This window comes from Carassius gibelio, chromosome A20 (genome assembly GCF_023724105.1).
Source record: "Carassius gibelio isolate Cgi1373 ecotype wild population from Czech Republic chromosome A20, carGib1.2-hapl.c, whole genome shotgun sequence".
Lineage (NCBI taxonomy): Eukaryota > Metazoa > Chordata > Actinopteri > Cypriniformes > Cyprinidae > Carassius > Carassius gibelio.
Genome location: NC_068390.1, coordinates 22,957,683 through 22,973,219, shown reverse-complemented (window position 1 = coordinate 22,973,219; position 15,537 = coordinate 22,957,683). Strand labels below are relative to the sequence as shown.

Sequence of the window (15,537 nt, the reverse complement as noted above, 5' to 3'; positions counted from 1 at the left end):
GAAACTACAAAAATCTGGATTCAGCTATAGCTGGAAAAAGCAGTGCAGTCATGGAAGTCAAGCTGTCACTAAATCCAGGTAATAACTGGCACTGAGGAAACTGATTAAATAAAAGGGAGCTCTAGAATATCTGTGTTCTGAGAAAGTCACTCTGGGAAATGTTATCGGTCACAGTCTGATGTGAATGTCAGATTTACATGCACTATTTTTAGGAGCAGCACATCAAAATGTGATGGCAGAAAAATTCATCCAACATGAAGTCTTAATCTTGCAAGTCTCATCTATTTATTTAAAAGGATTAAACACATTTTATATTTCAATGCACAGTGGCTGTGGAACAGCCAATTTAGATATGATTTCTATCTCTAGGTTTATTTTTGAGATTAGTAGTATTGATACTTTACATAAGAGCTGTAATTGGCCCAGAATGTCTTATGAAAGGGCCACCGGTCTGTGATACACTTGTTCAGACTAGAATTTTACCAGGGAAAGCAACAAGTGGTAAATGTGTTATTCTGGTATCATTGCTATTTTAAAGTTAATATTCTTTACGTACAAAGTTTTCATGTCTATTCTAGATGATACTAACTATATTAATGGATCTCAGGGACGATTAAGGACACTGTATTCTAGTTCTAATTCGATCATGTCACTTTCATCATCACATTATCCATAAGTGATCCTTTAAACTACTAGTTTTGATCAGTGAATCTAATAATTAGTTTAAACACCTTTGACTTTGAGGCTTTAGTTTAATATTATCTTGTACATTTGTGTGATAACAGGTGATTTACCATATAAACAAACCAAATCAGGATTATGCAAAGCAACACGACATGTGATTCAGGCTTTAATAGTCAAATGACCAAATAGTTATACATTTTGTTAACTGCAATTTCTCCCTCTGGTTCCTGCACCATCTGCCTTTTCTCAAGAGAGCTGGGTTGCCTTTTTCATGTTTAATCACTTCATATTTATTTATTTATTTTATTTATTTTTCAGGAAAATCTCTCTTTTAGTCACTCTTTTAAATCAAAGCTCTTTTGGTCTACAGACATTTCATAATTAAACACATGCCCTTGGGCGACCAGGATTCATTTTATTTTTGGAATTGACAAATGTGATGAAATGGATGCGGTGTAGTCAAGTGGAGCAGGATCGTACAGAAGTAATTATCCTCAGCCAGGTCAGAGGGTTACTGTTTTGTTTGTTAAAGGGGAGGATTGTGGTTGCGTAAGGTGTTAAAGGTTGTAAGAAACAGATTATTATTTGAACAAATTGTATATATATTAAGCTTCTATGATATGATATTAGCCTATTATTAATGTCTCTAACTTATATATATTCAAAGGACATATATAAAGGATATTATTCCCATTACATTGTATTAAATTAGAGACGTTAATATACATGAATATAACTTAGAGACATTTATGATATAATATATTAGAGGCTACTTGTGCACATACAATAATGGTATTAAAATATTTTTATGTTTTAAAATGTTATGTAATTTTTCCCGTTCACATATAATATAATATAATATAATATAATATAATATAATATAATATAATATAATATAATATAATATAATATAATATAATATAATATACAAGAGGCAATAATTTATTAATTTAACAATTATATATTCAATGTTATGTTATGTTTTAATATAGTATATAATTAATCCCGTTCACACATAATATAATATAATTTAATTACAATTGTATTATTTAATTTTAATAAAATATAATAATAATATGTATTTAATATATATTGAATTAACATATTTTATAAGTTATTGTTATGTGTATGATAATATAGTGTTGTACACACACACACACACACACACACAGGAAATAGATAAACATACTTTCTGTGTCTAAAGTGCAACTGTAAATCAGCACACTTTTCTATGTTTAAAGTGTAACTATGACGGGTAGCGTTTGGCTGTGCGCGCTCTCGTGTGATGTAAGCGGCGCGCGGTGTAGTTGTGCTCGCTCACGCTGGACACTCAGTGGCAGAGTGAAGGAGAATCACGACGAAGATGGTCTCGATACGCGGAGTTCCCCTCGCGTATAGCCTCTGTTGGTACTGATTCGGAGTGTCCTCCCGGATAGCTTTGCTTCGAGGAGTTGCTTCATGTTCGGAGTGAGTAAAAGCTCTGCTGTAGGACTGGCAGAAGAAATACAGAGAGGGCTAGAGATGTGGCAGACGCGTATGTACAGAGCATCACTGCGCGCTTTGAACTTCTTTATGTGCGCTGCTCTATCCAGATGCTCACTGATGCATTACAGCTTTACGTTCGTTTACATGCCGCTTAAATGACAAAACAATAAGTAAACGAATGAACCACGTGTTTTGAACGAGTATGAATGATAGTTCATACTCAGTCCCTGTTGTCGTAATGAAAATTCTATTGTTCCTTTTCCAGTGTCAACTGCCAGTTCATATGCATTGTGATCATGCAATATTCCCTACGCGTTTGACACATGAAGGAATTAACTAAGATAATTATTGTATTTATTGAAGTATTGCAAATGAATGCATTTTGCATTTGGATGGTTTAAATTATAAGATGCTGTTGCATTCTTTTCTATTAGATTTAGATAAAAGATAATGCTGAACTGTAGACTTTTTGTATTTTTATTTGACTTCATTGTTATTTCTGGTGTATATGCGTCTGAAATCACACTGACCTTGGATTGGATGTAAATGACATGACATTGTTCTCTATGATAGCTGATTTCTAACTTGTCTAAGATAGTCATTAGGTGGTCCATGCACCATATTAGCGCATGCACCAACAAACCAGCTGCCAGTTGGCCATACTATGTAAAGTCATTCATATTGGTTTTTTAGAACATGATTGGTCAACCAGCTAATGATCAGCTTAGACCAGCAAATTGTTCCAAAACAGCTTAAACTGGATTTTCCAGCAGAGATAATTATAAATTTGTATGTATGATTCATTTCTGATGTAATGATGCTTCATGGTTGTAAGTTAATGCATATGAAAAAAAAAAGCCAATGTAAAGCTACAGTGTCTGGGCTGAGCAGTATACCTTCCTTTTCAAAGTCATCATTTCAAAACACAAGTAAACTACACTTAAAATAATATATATATTTTAATGTTAGTTTTCTTAAAATCAGAAAAAAAAATTATTTCTTTTTTCCCCTTCATTTGTAAAACATTTTGCCATGGAGAGTATAAGCAGAACAGATAATGTGACATTTGTGAGATCTTTTAATTCCAACTTACTAAGTTAAAGGTGGTTTAAGTTGCCTAGGAGACACAGCGGTTTCATTATCTTCTCATCTAGAGGCATTTACTCAAACGGGCACGGTGTCCTTTCTATTGTAACGAGTCCTGCATTTACAGTCTGGTATAAGCTTCTTTTGTCCGTTGTTATGGATGCATCTATTTTTGTGTATTACATTGGTGATGTTGGTATTAGATTGTCATGTTGTTACGCTGTGATAATGGATGGGCCTCCAGCAGGGTTAAATCACACATGAAATTACACATTGATATGTCCCATCTTTCCTAGAACAGCTCAATGACCATCAGATTTGCAGATAAAGGGCAGGATCTGGTTTTGATTATTATTATTTATTTTATCAGCACACTTACTGATATAATAATAACCTGGATGATTTGGTTTTTCTAGATTTCTAAATGCAGATAGACGTTTCTATATAGAGCATAGGCCTACATCAAATCTCATGATAAATTGTAGCAATATAGTAGCCGCCCTACTAAATCTATCAATCTCAGTGGCATAAAATGGTGTGTGTGTGTGTGTGTGTGTGTTGTACAGTAGATCATCATGCTGGATGCTGCCCATGGAGAATCTATTTTTAATTGGCCTTGTTAATGATAACAGAAACTTTGCAGCGGTCTCTGTCTGTTCATAAAGTTAATTGTTCTCATGGGACTAGACAGGATAGTTTGGCGGTGCTGCACGGTCACACTTTCTGGTCTGCTTTCACACATATGTCACAAGACTGGCAGTTAGACAAAAAAAGCAAATTTGATGCCCAGACTTGTTTTATTTCTTTAGGCTATTTTAACATGCAAAGTTAGTTTTAACAAAACACTGCTGTTATAAAATCATAATAGTTGAATTATACCAAAGGATCGTGACAGTTATGTTGTTCTCTGTTTCTCATCAAATGCTTAGAATTTCAAGATCACAAGTGATGAAACTGAGCCATCATCTAATAGCTGTAAAATGCAACTCCATATTTTTTCATTCAATTTTTTTGTCATTTTATAAACATTAGAATAATATTATAGATGTTTCTGCATATTTAACTGGAATAATTAAAAGCTTTATAAGCCATTCTTTGGTTGATTCCACCTATCCAGCCACACTAAAAATATCTCGACCAATGGAGTGAGTTTGGGGAAAGGACTTAATTGACCAATGGCTGGAAGTGAGAATTTTTTAATTTTTTTATTTTATTTCTTATCTTGAGGCAAAAACAAGATGTTATTTCAAATTTGCCTCAGCAGTTTGAGGAAAATTATTGTCAATACATTTTGAAGCGACACATTTTAAACAAATTAATGTAATGAGTAAATCAAACCATATTACTACGTACAAAGCACTGGGAGGTTCAGGTGCTTATTTGTAACCCCAAGTCCTTTTAGTCTTTTAGTCTTATTTGTAACCCTAAGTCCTCCAAGTCTTTTAAAGCAGGCATTTGAAAAAATTAAACCAAATTAAGTTGACAAAATGCAACAGATCAAAATTTGGCCTTGAAGAAGCACAGCCTCCCTCCCTCCCTCTCTCTCCCTCTCTCTCTCTCTCTCTCTCTCTCTCTCTCTATCTCTCTCTCTCTCTCTATCTCTCTATTCTCTTTTAACAGCTGATATTTATTCTGTTTCAGCCTTCTTCAGAGTATCATCAAGGCTCTAGTGAAAGGCATGACAGCTTCTGTTCTTGTGTTTTACTGGCGAGATCCCAAGAGAGCTCAACTCTCCATTCATTTCACCAGTTGGTCCACAAATTCCATTAATATTCTCACATTAATGAACAACTGAAAGCATCACAGCAGGGAGCACAAACAGAGAGTTACTTAATGATAACTTCTTTTTTTTTTTGTCCAATGCAACGTGCAGTAGAGCTACTGGACAGCTTCCTGGCATTTATAATAGACATATGTAATATTAACTTCTGTTTTGTGGTCAAACTTTAATTTAATTTAATTTAATTTAATTTAATTTAATTTAATTTAATTTAATTTAATTTAATTTAATTTAAAGTCATTGAGTGATTTAAAGGGGGGGTGAAATGCTCGTTTTCACTCAATATCCTGTTAATCTTGAGTATCTATAGAGTAGTACTGCATCCTTCATAACTCCAAAAAGTCTTTATTTTTATTATATTTATAAGAGAAAGATAGTCTGTACCGATTTTTCCCGGAAAAACACGAGCGCCTAGAGGCGTGACGTGTGGGCGGAGCTAAAGAATCACGAGCGCCAGTAGGCTTTTGAGTTGAGAGCATGTGGAAGCGGTGACACAGATCCAGAGGCTGAAATTTAACAAGAGCAGCATCAGCAAAGGCTTCTCTATGTGGTATGTACTGAAACTGTATATATTTGCTTAGCGGTTTTGGAAAATGACTAAGTTCCACTTTATGTCGTCTTTTTTTTTTTTTTTTTTTTTAAGCTGTACATGTGGAAAGTGCAGTTTGATGACAACATCGCATGTTGTTTACTTGATGTGCTTACGCGCCGATAGCTAAGTTAACAACACAGAGATATTTGAAGCAGTTTTACTCACCGCATGCGGTTCCAACACACGATCGTGACCCTTTTTCGTTGGGATTGCATTATCCTTAAGAAATAAACGATGTGCAATCCGAAATGCAGGGAACAAACAAAAACACTTGCACAACTCCGTTGATGCTCTGTAAAAATAAACTCCATCCACTGGTCCAATGCTGTTTCTATTTTGGTAATCTGTGCAGGGTTGTCTTGCCCTGGCAACCAAAAACACACTTCTTTTGTGACTTTTCGCGACGCTCTCGCTCTGATCAGGCTGTGCTCAGCCTCTCAGTGCTCTGCTATACGGGAGCGCGTGCGCGCACTTAGGACCCATATAAGGAAATTCCGCTCCATCTAACGTCACACAGAGCCATACTCGAAAAAAACTTTACGAAACTTGTGACAAACCGGAAGAGGTTTTTTTGGAACAAAAATACTCCTTCTAACGTACAACTTAATTTTTGAAACTTTGTCCATGTTTAGCATGGGAATCCAACTCTTTAACAGTGTAAAAAACTCAGTATGCATGAAATAGCATTCCCCCCCCCTTTAAGTCGTGGCACCAAAATAAATAAAATAATAAATAAAGTCTATTTCTGTTTTAACCATACTGCGGTCATGTTTTTTCATTGAAAATTATAAGGTGATTCAATTATAAGCTTCCAAAAACTGTAAATTTAATGTATTTTACAGAAAAATTACATTAAATGTTTCTTTACGTTTACATTACAGTATTTCCCTGTATTTAGTAAGGCAACTTACAGTTAACCAATTATCCATTTTTGTAGTCTTCTAGCATTAAAATCATAATATTTGTTGATGTCGGTCAAATGAAGAATCTACATATTACATATGAAGATTTTTGTAAAGTTCCCGTTATTGTTACTCTGAATAGGTGTTTTGTGGAGGTGACAATGATGAATCAGCGGTAGTTTGCAGAGGCGCACATTGCTAACGACATGTGGGCTTTTATGCCTCTCACCATATGGGGTGCATCATGTGGCGTTCCTCCTTCAGTAAGGTGTTAAAGACCACACTGTGTTCTAACGATAAGGCCTAATCCTAGGCTCTACAATACGCTGTAGCAGGGCTTGTGTAAAGTCTGGCACTGGAGGGTTATAAAGGGCCAGAGGTCTCACTGTTATCTCTTATCATAAATCACCGGATTTGAGCACATCATCATATTGGATCTAAAAATACACCGTAGCCAATCTAGGGACCAAGGTATCCTGGCTTTCAGTTAGATCTTCCTTGCTAACTGTCAGATGTCTTGCACCAAGAAAGCAACTTATTGTATTGTCTGCTCTGAGCTGTACTAACCATATCTCAAGTAAATAAAACAGATTGTTGCATGTTGTGAAGCTTTAAAACTCTCACTTTCTGTCAAATAAAGCCTGTGTCTGTTTGCACTGGATATATTGTCAGTGACGGTAGTATAAGGGGTCGCATTCACAAGGAGCTCTTATCGATCTTACACTGGAACCTCGCAGATGTGAATTATTTATGAAAACAGAGTGTCTTCATTCTTGGCACACTATGTGTGTCAAAAGCCTAGACTGTAGGTGTACGGAGAAGTGTTACTTGTAAAATACAATCAATGCTGTTTTAAAAGGCCTGTCTTGCATTTGACATTTCATGTTTGGCCAAGTGCAACATACTGAGAGTTTTGTGATGCCCTTTTCAAATTCTGGGAGTGATTTGCTGTTGCTTAAGACACCGCAATGGTTTCTGTTGATGAGAATTGCCATTTTGTTACTGATAACAAAAGAAAAAAAATAGTGAAAGGAATATAATGGAGTATGCCATTAATAATTCTAATAGTAGGCCTAAGTGATATCATTTTTGAAGAAAAGGAAAAGAAAAAAGAAATGCAATTTCGTCACCAAATGTTTTATTATGAAAAATGTGAATAATACTTTTAAAATAATTATCCCAAAAGATTCTATGCAGACTTTTCAATTTTATAGGTGTCATAAATGCAGTCCAATAACTGTATTCGATAAATACTAAACAAACAAACAATGTGATAACATTACATTAATACTGGTAATATTTTTTACAGTATAAACTGTAGACACACACACACTGTGTGGTCTAAATAAAATGTTTATATATATATATATATATATATATATATATATATATATATATATATATATATATATATATATATATATATATATATTGTGACGAGTCAGCTGCCTCCTCCCTGATTATCACCGGCACCCCGTCCTAAATCGCCGCCCTTCACCAGGCTCCCGACTGGAGTGGGTGTGTGAGAGGAGGGGCGCTAGACGAGTCAGGGCTGGCGGCGTGTGATGGGGCACACCTGAAGGAAGTGGAGCCTCATTACCGCCGCTGTTTAAAAGCCCAACGCGCCTCTCCTCAGGAGACCGGTCTCTTCCCCGTGCATGCACACTGGTGTCCTCGTGGGTCCAGGAAGGGTGCGTTGAGGGACTCCCGCGCCACCAAGACGTGAGCTGCCGGACCCGCGATCCGGATGGGAACCGCACCCGTATACACGGCCGACGGGCCAGGATGCCGGGCCGTCCATCCCCTACCAGCGCCGCGGCCAACGAGAGAGACGCGGCCGCTAGGAGAAGCCGCCGCCCCTCGCGCCCCGGACCAAGGAGGGGAGCGCGTGCGGCCGCCGGACTTCGCCCCTTGCCTGGACCCTTCCTTGATGAACACTGCCCGACCTACACAAATCCCGCAGCACGACGAGGACACCAGATCCCCTGTTATTTTGGACACTTTCCCCCTTTGCCCACTTTTATTCCCTTTTGGTTTATGATTTCTGTTAATAAAAGCCTCTCCGAGGCCTGACGCCACGCCCACTGTGTCTGTCTTGTGCTCCTCCCGTGACACTGGTGGAGAATGCGGGCAAGGCGGAGCCTAGACAGCGCAGTTGGGAAACGTCTGGTGACGTCACTCCCTCTCGCTTGCAAACGTTCGTGAGAACCCAGACTGGGACGGAGGAAAACTGGGGACAGCCTCCCAGCCACAAAAGGGGTAAGTGACTTCTGTTATTGTCATTTTACCCTGTGGTTGGTTGAGGCTGTCACTAAAACCCGGTTTCTCTGTCCCTGTTCTGGCGCGCTGCGAGAGGGAGGACCGCCCGGAGAGGAATCCCCGCCCACTCCGACCGTTTGGAGTCTGGTTGAGGATGGTAGCACTCCCGTGTGGGTGGCACCCTGGGGACGGGGATGTCGCTTGGGAGGGGGAATGTGACGAGTCAGCTGCCTCCTCCCTGATTATCACCGGCACCCCGTCCTAAATCGCCGCCCTTCACCAGGCTCCCGACTGGAGTGGGTGTGTGAGAGGAGGGGCGCTAGACGAGTCAGGGCTGGCGGCGTGTGATGGGGCACACCTGAAGGAAGTGGAGCCTCATTACCGCCGCTGTTTAAAAGCCCAACGCGCCTCTCCTCAGGAGACCGGTCTCTTCCCCGTGCATGCACACTGGTGTCCTCGTGGGTCCAGGAAGGGTGCGTTGAGGGACTCCCGCGCCACCAAGACGTGAGCTGCCGGACCCGCGATCCGGATGGGAACCGCACCCGTATACACGGCCGACGGGCCAGGATGCCGGGCCGTCCATCCCCTACCAGCGCCGCGGCCAACGAGAGAGACGCGGCCGCTAGGAGAAGCCGCCGCCCCTCGCGCCCCGGACCAAGGAGGGGAGCGCGTGCGGCCGCCGGACTCCGCCCCTTGCCTGGACCCTTCCTTGATGAACACTGCCCGACCTACACAAATCCCGCAGCACGACGAGGACACCAGATTCCCTGTTATTTTGGACACTTTCCCCCTTTGGCCACCTTTATTCCCTTTGTTTTATGATTTCTGTTAATAAAAGCCTCTCCGAGGCCTGACGCCACGCCCACTGTGTCTGTCTTGTGCTCCTCCCGTGACACTGGTGGAGAATGCGGGCAAGGCGGAGCCTAGACAGCGCAGTTGGGAAACGTCTGGTGACGTCACTCCCTCTCGCTTGCAAACGTTCGTGAGAACCCAGACTGGGACGGAGGAAAACTGGGGACAGCCTCCCAGCCACACAAGGGGTAAGTGACTTTTCCATTGTCATTTTACCCTGTGGTTGGTTGAGACTGTCACTAAAACCCGGTTTCTCTGTCCCTGTTCTGGTGCGCTGCGAGAGGGAGGACCGCCCGGAGAGGAAGCCCCGCCCACTCCGACCGTTTGGAGCCTGGTTGAGGATGGTAGCACTCCCGTGTGGGCGGCGCCCTGATGACGGGGATGTCGCTTGGGAGGGGGAATGTGACGAGTCAGCTGCCTCCTCCCTGATTATCACCGGCACCCCGTCCTAAATCGCCGCCCTTCACCAGGCTCCCGACTGGAGTGGGTGTGTGAGAGGAGGGGCGCTGGACGAGTCAGGGCTGGCGGCGTGTGATGGGGCACACCTGAAGGAAGTGGAGCCTCATTACCGCCGCTGTTTAAAAGCCCAACGCGCCTCTCCTCAGGAGACCGGTCTCTTCCCCATGCATGCACACTGGTGTCCTCGTGGGTCCAGGAAGGGTGCGTTGAGGGACTCCCGCGCCACCAAGACGTGAGCTGCCGGACCCGCGATCCGGATGGGAACCGCACCCGTATACACGGCCGACGGGCCAGGATGCCGGGCCGTCCATCCCCTACCAGCGCCGCGGCCAACGAGAGAGACGCGGCCGCTAGGAGAAGCCGCCGCCCCTCGCGCCCCGGACCAAGGAGGGGAGCGCGTGCGGCCGCCGGACTCCGCCCCTTGCCTGGACCCTTCCTTGATGAACACTGCCCGACCTACACAAATCCCGCAGCACGAAGAGGACACCAGATCCCCTGTTATTTTGGACACTTTCTCCCTTTGCCCACTTTTATTCCCTTTTGGTTTATGATTTCTGTTAATAAAAGCCTCTCCGAGGCCTGACGCCACGCCCACTGTGTCTGTCTTGTGCTCCTCCCGTGACAATATATATATATATACTTTGGCCCAGTATGTTGCTCACACTACACTATGTTGCTGTCTGGGTTACTGGAATTGGTATGTCACTCTCAAAGTTTAAGATTTAGAAGCCATCATAGCCCAACTAAGTAATTGTGCATCCATAGCTTAAATGAGTATATAGACAAGACAAGCATACATGTATTTAGTCGTGAGGATATCTTATAGTATTTCCCCTCTAAATTGAACACTTTTAGGGCTCTAGACTGAAAGTTAAACTTCTGTGGGTTCAGTTCCTTACGGCTGCTTTGCTATTGATCAGTGTTAGTTTGCCTTCCTTTTCTTTCATGTCACTTTCTGTACATCCTGTCATAAATCTTTCAAATGTGTTTTTGTACTGTATAGGAGTAGCAGCATTAAAATCTGTGCCAAGTAACCGCAAAGAGCCCTCTACCTCTCTGACTGATAGAATCATTTTAAAAAGCTAATGTGGACTATGCTTAGGAGCATTTAAGTGTAGCATATATTGATTTGATAAATAAAGCCTTAGATAAATAACCCTAATTGATTTAATTTTATTGAAGACTGCTTTTTTGTGAAATCACTTCAATGCAGATTCGCTTAGATGATCTTTGAAAGAAAGAGAGTCCGTTTAGTACTTTATTGCTCTTGCTATCTTGTGGTTTATTACAGTAGAAAACTTTGCACACGTTGGAGTCAGCAAAATGGTTGGTTGAAGCCTGTTCAAAGAGATTATAGCAAACCCTTCTAATGAGTGCAAATTGTTCTGCAAAAAGAAATCAAACAACAAATAGAGTGGTGTTTGTAGGGTGTAACTAGTGGTTCATAGATCTTTGCTAGCTTAGGTTTTTGCTAACTGTCTCAGTTAAATAAAAAGAGCTCACCATCTGATGTTCTGGTTCCTAGATCCCTCCTGATTTCTGGACCGTTTTATCGTCTGCCTGGTGGAAGCTGTAAGTAGTGCAGTTTGAGATGTCATTCATGCTTACAGCACAAATAGTGCAGAATGAAATCGATGAGGAATGCTAATAGAGATTATTGTCTTGGCAAAAACCACTAATCACACCAATCAACTCTGCAGTCCTGATTGAAATACATTTGGAAAACTCATTGCCATTTCTAATATTTAAGACAATTTTACAGATGATGCAACTAGCTTGTAAATACCTAGAAATAATGTTATGGCTTAATATAGTTAAATGTTTGAGGTTCTGTACTATCAGTCCAAATATGGATTTGGATAATGTCAGATCTGATTGATCCCACTTTGCCTTTCTTTGGTATTTCAGCAGCGTCCGGTGAACATCAATATTGCGTCATTGAGCACAATCTTTGTTTGGGGAGACAGATAGCCAATGGGAAAATCATTCCCTGAGGAGGCACTGTACAGGAAACTAAGGTCTGTTTTTTAAACGTGAGAAGATGAATCACATTTAATCTGTGCTTTGTTCTTCTAGCCCACACGAATGGGCTTTGCCCTCAAGCAGCTGGAATCTCCTATAAATAGGTGAAGATTAAAACCTTTGTTGTCTGGCTAACCTACAGTTCATCTTCAATTTGCTGCTGCTAAGGTTGTGTCTGATCCTCTGGGTATGATTGGATGTGATTTGGCTCATGTTATTTTTGGCCGTACATGTGATGTGACACAGTAAACAGCTTTGATGTCTATTGATATGGCCGGAGACGTTGCTGTAATGCATCGCTAATTAGCTTTGTTCACCATTCACAGATGTGTCGGTGAAGGTGTTGGAATGTTCAAACGAGTGACCAGTCTTGATTTAGATTCTGAATGGGAATTTGGATGCATTTGAGATTTAGAGGTGCAGCAGTCAAAACATCATTTTCAAAGGTCTGAGGTGGAATATAGGCTGGCAGATAGACAAATGTGTGACGGGGGAAGGCTCAGAGCCATGCCATCTGACACAGCTGGAGCTGTTTGATAGTTGTAGTGTGGTGGTAGTTTCTTTGAGCAATAATGCCATTAAATCCTCTTCTGTAAAAAAGTTTGCTTTGAGTAACCCTGCTGAAAATGCAATCTTAAACCAGTCCTAGCTAGTTTAGCTGACCAGCCAGACTAGTGTACAGCTGGTTTCCAGCATTGCTAGTTGTGGGGTTTTGTTAGTGAATTAACTGGGATATTAGAACAAATCCTTTAAGTGAATAAATCATTCTTTCTTTATGCCCATGACATAACTCAAGTCTCTTTGTTTATCACTCTTACTGGATTGTTGTAGATTTGTATACATGCACATTTTTGTAACTCAGCTTCGGTGATATGATTGGTGATATATCTACCATATGTCGGAGTAACTTCCAGAAAGAATCGATCCAAAAATAATTAAAAAGAACCAAGTGTCTTTGTATTGCAAGATGTTTTCCAGTAATAATAATAAAAAAAAAACACAATTAATGAAATCTCCTGAAGCAGTAAGTATCACCATGGCATCACCCTGCACTTTTGGACATAAACCCTGGTTAGACCATGGTATTCTTTGAAATACCTTGGAATATCAAATACATATAATAGTGGAAGAAGGTTAATCATTCATCCTAACCCTAACCCTAACCCTAACTAAAGCTTCTCCCCGGCCAAATATTAGGATACATGGAGAAAGAGGTGTCCAGATAAGCAACCTTTTTTTAGATGCGCTTATAATTCTGTTAAAAAAGATGTGGCCTTTAAAATGTCCTGCTGTTGTATATGATGATTTAATTGGTGTTAATTGGTGAATCTCAGGTTTTTTATAAATATTCAGATATTCAGTGTAAAATCTAACATTTTAATTAGTCATGACAACCAGCAGCTCCAAAAACCTGAGCTATTTCACAGTGTGTGAATCATGTATTTTTTTATGGTCAATACCCTTGTATGTCTAAAGATCGAAGATATCAGTCCATAGGCAGCCTCACAATAGTTCTGTTCTAAAACCTAATGAACTGCCTATCTAGACAACATTTTAAGACATTTTAGGCATGCTTACGCTACAAAGTCTGTTAAAAAAAGATACAGTAACATTATGTTGCTGTATCAAAATTCTATATGGCGGCATTGGAGCAGCTGGTTAGGATACTGCTTGAAAAAGTGTAGCCGCTTATTGGCAGTAGACAGCATGGCAGCTCTCAGATTTTGGAACAGAGCTGATGTCTTCTGACCTGGGAAAGACTAGCTTTAATGGCTCACAATCTGCACCCCTGTCATTGCTGTCAGAAGCTTTATCATATCTGTTACTGAAACTGCACAACAGAGCAGTGTCAAAACAGTGTGATCATGGTGTTCACTTAGAATCAATCAAAAAGATACCCTAACACAAAACAATTCAAATAGAGGAAATAGTTTTTGTGCTTTCAGGTTTATTTAGAATATCCTGAGAAACAATATTTTGACATCACTGTCAGCAAACAAGTATTACATCATGTGATTTTAAAAATGTTATTTGCACACAGTGTTGGCATTTTCACAGCTGTATGACAGCTATGGGAATGACAAGTGAAGTTACAGTATGTTCAGCTGGAGTTATTATGTATACCCCCATGAAGTTATGAGGTCTCAACCTACACCTCCTCAAAATTCAAGGAGCTAGCCATTTATGTTGCGGTCACATATCATCATACAGTAAGAAGAAGACTAAGGGTGGGCGGTATGACCAAGCTTTTGTGATGGTATGAGTCATTTATGAAAATATTATATAGAAAAATAGTTAATTTTGCTGGTGTGTTTTATTATTACAATTTAAATGTATGTTGTTTATTTTAGTATATTTTCATTTCTGACAATCATTAACATTGTTTCTCCTTAATATAAATATATATGTATTAGGGGTGTAACGGAAAGCAAAAATACTTTTAACCTGTTAAATGTCACCCCGTCCCGTATACGGGACGCCTACGTTGACTATACTATATTACAATCAAATTGAATCTAATCCTGACAAACTATATATCGTTGGAAAGGTCTAAGACTCCCAAATATATATTATACCAATATTTTTTGTTAAAAATTATGTAGGAAAAGTAATAGATAACTTTATGACAAGAGTGCACCCTCAGAAATCTACATTACAAAATGAGTTTTGACCTTTGTTTAAAAATAAGACTTCCTCGTTGCCTTTTTCTCTATCACATTTTAGAAATCATCAGAAGTTATATATCACTTGAAAACATAAAATCTCAAAATTCATCCTTCAAAACCCATTTTAAAATCAGACATTGCATTACCATGTAAATGGCACATCAAAATCATGTTACAAAATGTTTTCAGACATGAAATATAAAAATGTAAGTATGTATCATGCACATTCAAGTCTTCAAAAACGTGAGTGACAGTTATCAGGTTAAATACTTTTTAATAAAATATATATAAAATAAAAAAGAATAAGAAATAAAATACTGCTGCAAAGTTCTCCACTAAATAAAATACTCTCAGTCTCAAACGAATATCATATAATAAAATATAATGAAAAATATAAATAAATAACTATGATTACAGGGCAGCATTACCAATCCCAGCTTGGAGGGCTGCTCATATTTAAAATATATATATATATATATAATTTTCCAAAGTGTAAAGTCTGTTTAAATGCCGACGGGAGCTGCGTTTCAATTACAATCATTTTTTTCCTAGTTGTAGTGATGTTCACACTCGCATGATGCCTTTTGAAAACCTTAGGACAGTGGCAGACTGGCACATTTCACCTGTCAAACATAGTCTATTTTGCCGTCAATACTTTTGACTGTGTCCTTTATCAGTAGGCTTTATATTTATGCTCAACATGAAGTATAAAAATTGTTGTCATGAAGACAAGATCCTGGTCTGTCGGCG

The 15,537-nt window shown here is 39.8% G+C and overlaps 1 protein-coding gene across 1 annotated transcript in view; it reads left to right on the top strand.

The window, feature by feature from the left end:
• The first annotated feature begins 1,983 nt into the window (after positions 1-1,983).
• The window catches only part of LOC127938995 (cAMP-dependent protein kinase inhibitor beta-like), a 31,833-nt gene continuing 18,279 nt past the window's right edge, over positions 1,984-15,537 (top strand). The window contains exon 1 of the mRNA XM_052535963.1: positions 1,984-2,151. The gene's annotated coding sequence lies outside the window, so the exon portion shown is untranslated. The remainder of the gene's footprint in view (positions 2,152-15,537) is intronic.